Source organism: Barbus barbus (assembly GCF_936440315.1).
Source record: "Barbus barbus genome assembly, chromosome: 28".
In the NCBI taxonomy this organism is placed as follows: domain Eukaryota; kingdom Metazoa; phylum Chordata; class Actinopteri; order Cypriniformes; family Cyprinidae; genus Barbus; species Barbus barbus.
In genome coordinates, this window is record NC_136756.1 from 2883688 (window position 1) to 2896794 (window position 13107).

Sequence of the window (13107 nt, forward strand, 5' to 3'; positions counted from 1 at the left end):
ATCACAGCTAACTTTTCCACAAGCTGAGGGAAAAACTAATATATGTGACCATATATGTGACCCTGGACCACAAAACCAGTCTTAATTCGCTGGGGTATATTTATAGCAATAGCCAAAAATACATTGTATGGGTCAAAATGATTGATTTTTATTTTATGCCAAAACTCATTAGGACATCATTTACATTTATTCATTTAGCTGACGCTTTTATCCAAAGCGACTTACAATTGCTATATATGTCAGAGGTCGCACGCCTCTGGAGCAACTAGGGGTTAAGTGTCTTGCTCAGGGACACATTGGTGTCTCACAGTGGATTCGAACCCGGGTCTCTCACACCAAAGGCATGTGTCTTATCCACTGCGCCATCACCACCCAATTAAAGATCATGTTCCATGAAGATATTTAGTAAATTTCCTAATGTAAATATATCAAACTTAAATTTTGATTAGTAATATGCATTCCTAAGAACTTCATTTGGACAACTTTAAAGATGATTTTCTCAATATTTAGATTTTTTTGCACTCTCAGATTCCAGATTTTCAAATATTTGTATCTCAGACAAATATTGTCCTATAAATCTGTTAATTCAACAGTATTTTCACATTTAAATGTTCTCTTCGTCCCGTTACAGTTTTTCCACCGTATATTATGGGAACATACTGTTAACCAATCAAAAGTTTTAAAAAGTTTTCTTCTGTTTTACCATTAAAACTAATTTTCTTTTACAGCGTAATTGATTCTGTGTCCTAATCTATTTCTTCTCTTGTTTGAAAGTTATGGTTCAGTTTCACTGTGCCAAATATACCTGTTTGTCCTTCAACCAGTTATGGTGTAAAAGCCTATAATTTACTAACTCCATTAGAAGCAGCAAATGAATATGCAAATGATGCCACAACAGGTTAGAATAGCCACTCATTTCATCTTCTCTGTTCTATGTGGCAAAACTTTTGATCATTTGATCTGTCTTATTAGAGACAGACAGGAATGCCACCAAATCTATGAGCTTCCACCCACTGTGTTTAAAGTTTCATTTGAGATCTACAGTTACTTCCTGAAATATTATGTATTATTCCCTGTCTAGTCAATGTCATATAGTCCTTTGCATTCACTTAACATTGCAAGGCTCCACCCATCTGGCCCAAAGAAGGTTTCCGGTGGTGGATGAAGGTTTCCTGCGTGTTCGGTCTTTCCAGTGTGCAAAGTTCTTCAATTTTAGTTAAACTCTAATCTGACTCCATTTTATCATTTAATCTGACTCCATGTTATTATGACCTCGTATTTAACTTGAAATACAAATTGATTGCTTGTCCATTTCTAATTTATTATTCTGATATTTGATTATTCTAGTTAACTCTTGACTTTATATTTACTCGTTCATTCGGTTGCTCATGTCTTTAACAAGGATGCAACGTAATCTACTAGAGTCAATAATTACAGAGTAAAACAGAATAAGGTCAAATGTAACAATTTATTCTCAGTCAGGTAAATACTGTATGTATTATGTCAATTCCACAGCAATTCAAAAAGATCAAATCATATCAATACAAAACATCGAATTCTCAAAGATAAATCTATGAGTAAAGAATGCATACCTGACTTTATAGTAATACATAGTGTGAGCATTGAGACCCACACTACGGGCTTCTGGTTACAGAATCGCCCTGATCCTTTTGCCAAATTTCTTTAAGTATTTCAGACCAGAATAAACATCCCCCAAACTCGAGACAGGAACTAACAATTTGGATTTGCTTTGATCAAGCCGAGTTAGCACCTTTTTGGGACAGAAGGTAATTTGCATGAAAACCACTAGGTGTTGATCCGCCCTCTACAGTATGCAAAATATCTCTGAACTCTTAGGATCTGTATTCCCTTTTAGTTTACTTCTTATAAGAATGAGACCATTGTACCAGTCACCCTGAGACAATTCAAATGATACCAAACATGACTGTAAATAACACTTGCATTAATGTAGAATATTACATTCTGCTATTGACCATTCTGAGTGAGTTGAGTGAGTGAAGGATGGGGGAAGGAAGGGGATGAAAAGGAGAGGCATTTTCTTGTATTCTCTCTCAGTGGGATGTGGAGACAGATGTCTGTATGTTAATGCACTGTGTGTGTGTGTTGTCCATCTCAGGAGTTCAAAGTGTCTGAGTTTCTGTAATTCTTACAACATACACACGCATTCACTCTCACACCAACGAGTGATTTAGCGTCTTTAGTTCACCTGTGTTGCATATCTTTGGATTGAGGGGAAACCGGAGGACCACATGGCCAGCGTGCAAACTCACTTCTAAGTGTGCTATGTTTATTATAAATGTGAATCATAATCACAATGTTCACTGTGGTTTCAAACATCAGTACAAAATGTCTAAAATAGTGCACTACATATGGGGATGGGGCATTTGAGACAGCTCTGCTGTCAAGGGATGCTTGTGATTGAGGTGGAAAGGTGATGAAGGTGAAAACTGTGCATCTGATGAGTTAAATAACCACAGCACACAGGATTTGTGGAATCATATCTGAACACAAACACGCAATGAAGTTTAATACTCACTGCTAGAGGCTTCATCACACACTGTTCAACGTTTTGGCGACTGACTGTTCTCCATCTGTTTGACTGATTTGCTAGCTGAAGTTCAGTGGAATGCTGACATTTATCCAGTGTGTTATGCGTCGGTGGTTGTGGTGAATAAGGCGCACGACGACGGAGTAAACAAAAGGAGTATTTTTTATTTAGTGGCATCAACACACACTTGACATTATTAACTTAAGAACGGACAAACACTGAAGGGAAACTCAGGACTTATAAAGGGACTAGAACAAAGGCACAAACGAGATAATTAATCAAACACAGGTGATGGGGATGATAGATAATTAACTAATGACTGAGAAAAACCAAATATGGGCAAAACAGGGAACTAAACAGAAACAGAACCGTAACAGATATCGCCCCCCTCCCGGAAGGTGCGTCCCGCACCGTAACAGTAACATCGGGGAGGGGGGGGGCGGGCACCCTGGGGGCTAGAACAGGGCCAGGACAAGGAGACTCGGGAAGCCTCCAGGGCGGATCAGGAGACTCGGGGAGCCATGGCTTGACTGGAGACTCGGGAGGCCATGGCGGGTCAGGAGACTCAGGGAGCCATGGCGGGACTGGAGACTTGGAAGGCCATGGCGGATCAGGAGACTCAGGGAGCCATGGCGGGACTGGAGACTTGGAAGGCCATGGCTGGACAGAACCAGCGGAGACGAAGGAGAGCTGGACGGGACCAGCGTAGACGCAGGAGGGCGCTCTTGTAGCGCGGACACCTGAGGGCGCTCTTGCAGCGCGGACATTAGAGGGTGCACGGGAGGCACGGAGCTGGACGGGACCAGCGGAGACGAAGGAGAGCTGGACGGGACTAGTGGAGACACAGGAGGGCGCTCTTGCAGCGAGGACACTTGAGGGCGCTCTTGCAGAGCAGACTCTTGAGGGCGCTCTTGCAGCGCAGACATTTGAGGACGCACAGGAGGCGCGGAGCTGGACAGAACCAGCGGAGACGAAGGAGAGCTGGACGGGACCAGCGGAGACACAGGAGAGCGCTCTTGCAGCGCGGACACTTGGGGGCGCTCTTGCAGCGCGGATTCAATGGGGCGCTCGGGAAGCGCGGACACTTGAGGGCGCTCGGTAGGCGCGGAGCTGGATGGTGCCAGCGGAGACGAAGGAGAGCTGGGCAGAACCAGCGGAGACGCAGAAGAGCTGGGCAGAACCAGCGGAGACGCAGAAGAGCTGGATGGGACCAGCGGGAACTCAGGAGGGCTGGACGGAACCAGCGGGAACTCAGGAGGGCTGGACGGAACCAGCGGGAACTCAGGAGGGTACTTGCGAGGCGCAGGCACCGGAGGGCACCGGCGAGGAGCAGGCATTGGAGGGCACTGGCGAGGATCAGGTTCTGGAGGGCACTGGCGAGGAGCAGACACTGGAGTCCATGACATTCCCTCAAACTCAATCAGAATTCCCACCGGCACCTGACTTTCCTCCCTCGGCGGCTCGGGGTGAGCCGTAATAGGTGGCGGAACCATCTTCGCCACGGGCGGAACATTCATCGCCGTGTACGGCGGGTTCCATTCTTTCGCTTGTTTCCTCTTTCTTATGTAAATCTCGTGAACGCAAAAGACCACTGAACAATAGGCGAATCAGAACATAACACCGAATGTGACGTTACAGTCGGGATAACTAATATGTACGCCCCCAACATTTGCATATACCCGCCCATGTTCTAGGCTAGCCGCCAGCCGAATCATCAGCAGTTCTGCAGGTATTGTGAAGAAACAAGCGAGGACAACAGCAAAAATGTCAGATCATGGAAATAAATGTTATTTTAGAGGCTGCGCAGTGGATGTGAAGTGTTACATGCACACAAGAAACCCTCGAGACTATTCAAATGCGCATGGGAATTTTTTTGCATGCTTATGCATTACAATTTCTAGTTTTATATAACCTATTTCCTCTGTGCATCACTATGAATAAAACAAGAGCATGGTTGCACATGAATTAACAGAGATCTTTGCTCAGAATTTGGCTTTTCTTATTGTATTCCCTCTAATATCAAGGCATAATGTCCAATTTAACACATCCTCTGTGGCAGTGCAGAAACTGACACGAAATGGGCTGATGACATAAAATTTGCCAAGTTTAAGGGTCTATAAAAAAGACTGGTACTGTAAAAAGTGTTTAAAATTTGGCTTTCATTAGGGCAGTATACAATATTTCAAGGACTCTTTAATGCATATTCTGTGGCAGCCAAGACACCACCATGAAATGAGCTGATGGCACAGTAGGTGGCTCAGTATGCATCGTCCTATATACGAAGTTTAATGTTTTCTTGTGCGCACATGAAAGTCTTTATATTTTTTATTTTGTAAAGGTCCTTGAGGCTATGTAATATGGTGCTAAGTATCTTGTGAGAAGAAACCCAAAATGCTTATAACCTGCATTTCACATAATCAAAACTTGCACATTTGACAATCACTAAAATTAATTAACTAAACTGCCATGAAATCTCACTTCTTGCACAATAAATCTATTTTCATTAAATTCTTAATTTTCTATTATAAAAAAGTAAATAGGGGCAAAAGTCTGGAAACACAAACATTTTTCCAGACTCTTCTTTCTTTTTTCCATACTTTTACAGACCTGGAAACTACTTAAATCAAATTCCATACTTTTCCAAACCATGTAGGAACGCTGTTAAGTAATAATTAATATAGCTTCAACAAAGAGCATGTAATCTTATTTATTTTAAAAGCTTTATATTCTCTATAACGTTTATAGATGTAAATATTTATTTGAATTTAAATTAAAAGTTTAATATTAATCATCAAATATATAATTCTTAATGTGTAATGCCATAATATATAACTGATATAAAATAAATATAATACAAAATTAGCAGCAGATTTGGTCTCAAATGATGTCACTGTGAAGTGCTTTAATTTGGTGCAGGAGATAAAGGTGCAGTCACTTTATTGCATTAAATCACTAATATATCACTTTGCTCAAAAACCAATCCACCTTCAAACTCAAACGTACCCAAGCTGTCACTGAAACTGGTTTTGTGCAACAGGCCTCTGGACACATCCAGCAGAACAATACGAGTACAATACAATACAACACAATGCTTATTTATAGAGCACATTTAAAAACAACCGAAGCTGACCAAAGTGCTGCACAGAGTATGCAAAATAAAAGATTATAAACAATAAAACAAACACTGTTAAATGGATGAGGTTGAGCAAAACAGAATCATTGCACAGCAAGTCAAGGAATATTGTAACCCATGGAAAAGAAATATGTTTTAAGAGTAGACTTAAAAATCGATAAAGTTGAGGCAGATCCAACAACGGAAAAAGCACGATCACCCGTTTTTTAGTCTTGCCCTGGGAACTTGCAGTAAAACACACTGTAAAAAATGATCGTCAATTTAATAGTAAAATGCTACAGTAAACAACTGTTAAATGGTTAACGGTAAGTTCCCCTACTATATATGGTGAAAAACTGTATTGGACATTACAATGGTAGTATACTGTTTTTAGAAGTGAAAAAGAACATACAGCGAATAACCTAGAATTCCCTGTGTTACATTTACATTTGTTTTGTTGTTGTTGTTGAAATAACTGTTTCTTCTTAGTTTTTTCTTATCAGTTGTGTACATTAGGGTTGTATGTTACATCTAATGTTGTTAAATGAATTTTTATTGCATTACTGCAGTTTCATATGTGTTACCATGATGGTGATTAGTGTTTGTGAATGACACTGTGCTCCTTCTATATACGTTTTAATATTTAAAAGCTGCTTGTGATGGGCTTTGGTTCGTCATGTGACTTTCTCATCACCACCTGCTTTTGGTGGTTATCAGTGCATCACAAAGGTACAAAACAGATTTCAGTACTTCAATAGGTTGGTATATTAACATTATATCAGTTAATGAAATTACGGTATTTAAATGTAAATTTAAGTTAAAACCGTAAACCTAAAATGTTGCTACTGTATTTTTTACAGTAAAATTCTGGCAACCACAGCTGCCTTTTGTTACTGTAGATTTTATGTAACTTTTTTTTTTACAGCACAGCATCAGCAGATCTGAGTGATCTTGACTGAGTGTATGGGTGCAACAAATCAGATGGGCACTGTGGAGCCTGATTATGGAGAGATTTATAGACGAACAGTAAAATTTTTAAATCGATTCTATATTTGACTGAAAGCCAGTGCAATGTGATCAAAACTGGTGGGATAGACTCATGTTTACGCTTCCCAGAGGAGCCAGAGCCGCTGAATTCTGAACCAACTGCAGACATGAAACACATGACTGAGGAACACAGATCGAATCCAATCGAGAGTAGTGTGTTGGTATGTTCCTGTGATCTCTCTCTCAGATCAGATCTTCCGGCGTGCTCGTGGCGCGAGGCGTGCTGGGTCCGTGCGAGCGCTGCTGGTCTACCCTGCTGTAGACAGTGTGTTCCAGCGCTCTGTGATGCTGCTGGCTGAACGTCTCCAGAGTCGTGGTGGTGTAAGCGTCGTCATCGACGTGTGGGAGAGAGGAAGTCTAGCAGAACAAGGGCCGCTCCGCTGGCTCAACTCACAGGCCGACCTCGCCAAGAGAATCCTCATCGTCTCACCACCTCCACGCACACAAACTGGTAAGAAAATTGTTTTTAAGCCCCAATGCATTTGGCTCATCCTTAAGAATCAGTGGCACATGCATCAGAATTCAGCACTTTTATTTTTTTAAAGAAATCTTATTTTTGCCACCTCAGGTCTATCTCCTAAACCAGGGGTTCTCAACTCTGGTCCACGAGCTCCACTTTCCTGCAGAGTTTAGCTCAAGCCCTATTCAAACACACCTGAACAAGTTAAGCAAGGTCTTCAGATTACTATAAAGTTACTGGCAGGCGACTTTGATCAAGGTTGGAGATAAACTCTGCTGGAAAGTTGAATCCGAGGGCCAGACTTAAACCATACTAGATGCTGATAGCACCTTTTGTTTTGTGCAAAGAAATCTGAATACTTCTTTCTCTTTCATACTTTCGTCATCGAATACACATTATTGCCAAAAGTATTGGGACACTCCCTTCTAATGAACAGGTTTGACTACTTCAGTAATTTTCATGAGTACAAATCTTAATGTTAAAGCATATAATGATATTCTAGGGAATCGTGTGCCTCTAATTGTATAGCAACAGTTTGGACAGAACCCTTTTCTTTTCTCACCAATGACTTGTACATACACTATATGGACAAAAGTATTGGGACACCCCCTTCTTTAGAACAGAAAAAGGCACTTTCAAAACTGTGGCAACAAAGATGGAAGCATAATTCACGTATTTAAAAACTGTATTTCCATCTCTGTTGCAACAGTTTTGGAAGTGTCTAAAATGACTGTATCCCATATGTACAAGTCATTGGTGTTTGGTGATGTTGGTATTTTTGGCTCAAGGTCTGCATTTAAAGTGACAGCAGAGGTTTCTGCAGACCAGTTAAGCTCTTTTTGAACCTTGCCTTATACACAGAGGCACTGTCATGTTAGAATAGAAAAGGGTCCTGTCTGGAGGTCTTTCTTTCCCTAATTTTAGACTGTATGCTCAAGCCTTTTCCCTCTGCCTTTTAGCAGTTTGGTTTGATCCTGATGGTTCTGTGTCTTGGAGAGAAATTGATGAATCTATTGTTTGTCCTTATAAATTGAAGCATCTTGTTTTTTCCGGAGTTCCGCTTAGGCAGTGTAAATCTCGCTTTGGTCCCATTGTAACCCACCTCCTCTCCACATGGAGGGATGTTGAAAGACGTTCACAACTAGTTACAAAATGGCATAGGCATTCGCCTATTTTCCACAATAATAACCTTTTGTCAGGCAGTACTCCATTTCATTGACTCATAATAAAGTAAACACTCTGGGAGATATCTATGATGATAGTAGTTTAAAATCCTTCCAGAATCTTAAAACTCAATATAATCTGCCAGGCACCTGCCACCTTCCTTCTTTATGTATTAGATCGGCCCTACAGGCGTATGGGGTGCCTTGGAACTCTCTGTCTGTTCACCCTTTACACAAATAGTCCTTCCTTCTGAGGAATCTCCCTCCTCTTCTTCAGTCATCCATCTCTTTCTTCTTAAGCATTCATACAAACCTTTATCTATTACTACTGTTTGGACTAAGGATCTTACTGAGGATGTGCATGTTTTATTTTCCGATCAGGTATGGGGTGTGTTTAAATTGTCTTCTAAAAACCCTAATCACCAAACGATTCATTGGAAATTGCTGCATAGGGTTTACTTGACTCCAATTAAACATTTTTATATGAATCTGCCGTCTTCTCCTAAGTGTAATCTCTGTTCCCAAAGAGTTTTAGGCACGTTTTTGCATTTTTTTGGGAGTGCCCCTCTCTCTCACCTTTTTGGACTCAGCTCTCACAGGACCTATCATATTTGTTGGGTACAGAGATATGTTTGACTCCGCGCCATTTTTTCATGAATGACTTTTGGGACTTCACCTTGTCCATCCAACAAAGATCTTTACTGTTAGCTGCTCTCACAGCAGCAAAAACATTGCTAGTCAACCGCTGGAATCCTCCTCACACAATGGACAGATGAACCTGGACGGTGTATTTGTTGGACATTATCTCGATGGAACTCTCTACTTCTCGTATACATGGATCTAACGTGAAAACTGTTAATTCATGGCATTCAGCTTTTAATGTTGTCTTCTTTTCTAAAATCTTTGCAAAAATTATTTTATTGTTATTTGTTTAGCTATTCATATTAATTAATGTGTTTATTATTATTTATTTATTTTCTAAGTCTACCAAGGGGTGGGTTTTAAATTTGTACAGTTGCTTTTTGTTTTGTACTACTGTTCCAAAAAATAAAACTCAAACAGCTGTTAACAAGAAAAGGGTCCTGTCCAAACTGTTGCTATAAAATTAAAAGCACTCAATTCCCTAGAATATCATTATTTGCTTAAACATTAACCCCGGGTTTCACAGACAAGGCTTAAGCCTAGTCCCTAGACTAAAATGTAAGTCTGAGATGTTTCAACTGAAAGAAACTTGCAATGACTGATCTTAAAATATATCAGTGCCTTTGGTTTGTCTCAATATGCACACCAGTAATGTTTTTCCTAAGCACATTTATACAAATTACTTAAATGTCCTAATTGAACTATGGCCTAATCCTGGCTTAGTCTAAGCCCTGTCTGTGAAACCTGGCCTAAGATTTGTACTCATGGAAGTAGTCAAACCTGTTCATTAGAAGGGGGCGTCCCTATACTTTTGGCAATATACGTAGAGTATGAAATCCTTTTGCCTGGTCGATTTTTTTATACAACATACAGATAGTAAAAGTGTATTTTCATTTGAATAAAAGCCAAACTTGGGTTTCTATTTTTTCCAATTCTAAATCACTTTGTAAAATGTGATTGAGGATATACAGACTGGTTGAAATAACAATGGAAAAGGACTAAATCAGTAACAAGTCGGGGATGCTCAGTTGAGTTTTCTAATTTGTTTGTGTCTCGATCAGTATAAGACAATTATTGATAGACTCATTGTCATATACAGAAAAGATACTGAAAACGCTTGTTTTGCTCAGACTTTAATTCTATACTCCACTTTAAACATTGGCAACACTAAATAACACTAGTAACGCTCTGCACCATCATGCCAACTAACTCTCATTAGAGTATTGGTAGACTGTCTGCTTCTTCTCTGCTAAATCTTTATTGTGTGACATTCTACTGACTATAAGTAACTTTGCAACTATATTAACTACAGTAACTCTCATTAATGCATTAGACTGCTGCTTGACATGCCCTTGCAAACTTGCTTATAGTCAGTATTATGTCTGTTGAGGAACCATCAAATTAAAGTGTATTTTAAGCAGACAGTCAAAATTACTCAGCAGATCTAAGGTGGACTATCAAATAAAGTGCTAACTTTTTTTCTTTGAAAACTTCTCTTTGCAGATGACTTTAAATCCAAACTAATTCCTTGCGTGCCTGATGACACCGTTTCAGCTTCCGCCAGCAATCTTTTTGCCCTGGCCCTCAACCTAGTTACCAGTGCTGCCCATGACCCGCATGGCCGGGACAAGTTCTGGGCCATCAACCTGCACCACGATGAGAAGAGCGTACAGACCGAACTCAGAGGCTGCAGGACGTTTGTTCTGCAGAGAGACTTGAAGAAGCTCCACAGGCAGCTGTTGAGTGGAGCGGTCCAGAGCCCAGCGCTATGAGATGCTTCAGGTCCTTCTACTGCAAAAACACCTTGGAGCAGCTAGAAATAAACGCAGACTTCCCGTCCTGTGCATGTCAGTCTGGCTGAATCCAACAGCCTGGACAAAAATCCTCATCTCTTGTCATAATAAGTCACTTTGTGTTTATTTTTCTTTACATTTGTCCCTAAAGATATGGAACCAGACCTGCTCCTGAGGGGTTCTCCTTCTCCTCCAGCTATGTTCAAGTAAACAGGAACACCTTGATTAGCTGGTTCTGGTGTGTTTATTTTGGTATGATAGCCCTTCTGGAGCAGAGCTGGCTATACCCCATCCTACATTTATGAGTATATAGACAAATAATTTCTGCTACTTGCCATTTAGTTTGAGTTTTATTGATGCAAGTATACTGCACAGATTTTTTCTCAACTTATTACTTCATTTGTTTTCTCTTTTTGGACATCTGTCATTTTCAGGGAGTTACCTCATGAGTTGGGGGTAAAATGAGATGTGACTTAAATTTTTTTAAAGTGTTAATTTTGCTTAAAGGTTTATATATATATATATATATATATATATATATATATATATATATAATATATAAGGATCTATCTACAAGCCCACAATGTGACAAATGTTTCTGAAATTGTTCTTACATAATATACATTTATAACAAAATGAGCAAATGTCTTATAAATAAAAAAAAAATCACCAATAATTCAGTTATTGCACAAATTACAATGAAATTGGGGGGGCTGAGAATTTTTGTTGAGAGTTTAGCGACACAAAATATAACATTCATTTTGAGCATCAGAATCAGATCAGCATCAGAATTATGAAATCTGCTTTTATTTGTATTCTGAGTTTATCTGGTTTGCAGTGACCTCTGCCTGCAGTTCTTGTGCTGCTTTGTTTAGTGTGATGTGTGGACTCTGTCCACTTCACCAAACATATGATCTCCTGCACATATATTGTTAGAAGGCATAATTGATCCATCTCTTCATGGTTTAATAAAGGAACACTGTTCCTTACTTGAGCTGTGCCTATGGAAGCATTCTCACACTGGTATAGAGGAAGCTAATGATGGTCTGCTTACTCAAATAAAACATCCCATAAAGTGCTGACATACCACTCCATGCTAAAGGTCAGGTGGCTAACCACAGCACTTCTGCAAACATATGTGTCACAAATGAACAGCTAAACTCAGCCCGTTTCTTGCTCCCTTTGGATTCTGGATTCACTTGCATTCACACATCCAACTTGTGCTTCTGAAGTGACTTACTCAGGGTCATTTTGGAGAAAGTTACTTTCACAGTGCATGGATAATTATTATGCAAGTCGATTTTCTGTTTGAATATTTTTCACGCTGTAAAAATAATGCATTACAATATTGCATTATTCCATAAAAAGTAACTAATTGCTTTACTTTTTTTTTTTTAATGGAAAGTTGTGCTTTATGTTACTTCTGCGTTACTTTTTTCTAATCTGGGATGGACTTGTTAGTTTTTAAAATATAAAAAGTTTATTTTTGGAAGATGTAAAAGTCAGTTTTGCTTATTGGTGTGGTTGAATTGTATCATCGAAGGTCAGCAGCAAATGTTGACATTTAGTCTAGAACTACAGCCTCCATTATGCTTACACAGCACACACATCACCTCTGCACTTGCTCCTGATTTCTCTCAGCATGGGGACTGTAAATAAATGAGAAAAAGAAAGACTTTTTCTTATTTGAAAAGTAACTAAGATATCTTCTTGTAAATTAAAAAGTAATGCATTACTTAACTAGTTATTTGAAAAAGTCAACTTGCATTACCCCCAACACCGTTCAGGGTACACAATTCATCGGTAGCAAAACAATGTCAAATTAACAAATAGAATTTGTATCAATGTCTCGGAGGACTAACTCCATATAGCTATTATGTGAACTGACTTCCTGTTTGGTGTTGTATGTGCCAGTGTGAACACTAATATAGGAGATCTTTGCCTATAACGGCATGGTTGAATAAATGAAACAAACAGAAACTGTACTATCCATCTAATATGTTTTTAAATGAATAATGTCGCCATCATCTCCAATACCTTCACCGTCTCTGCTCCTCTCTGGTGGAAGACACAGCTCTTCTTCAAGCACCTATTACACACAGCCAGAAGTGGACAGTAACAAAGTACATTTACTTGATTACTGTACTTAAGTACACTTTATCTGTACTTTACTTGAGTATTATTTTTTCTGGACACTTATGACTAACTTCACTACATTTGAAAGACAAATATTGTACTTTTCACTCCACTATATTTCTATCAAGGTCCTTGAAGTAGAAAGTTGTTAGCAGCTTTGAAAGCCAGTGGGTGATTTTTTTCTT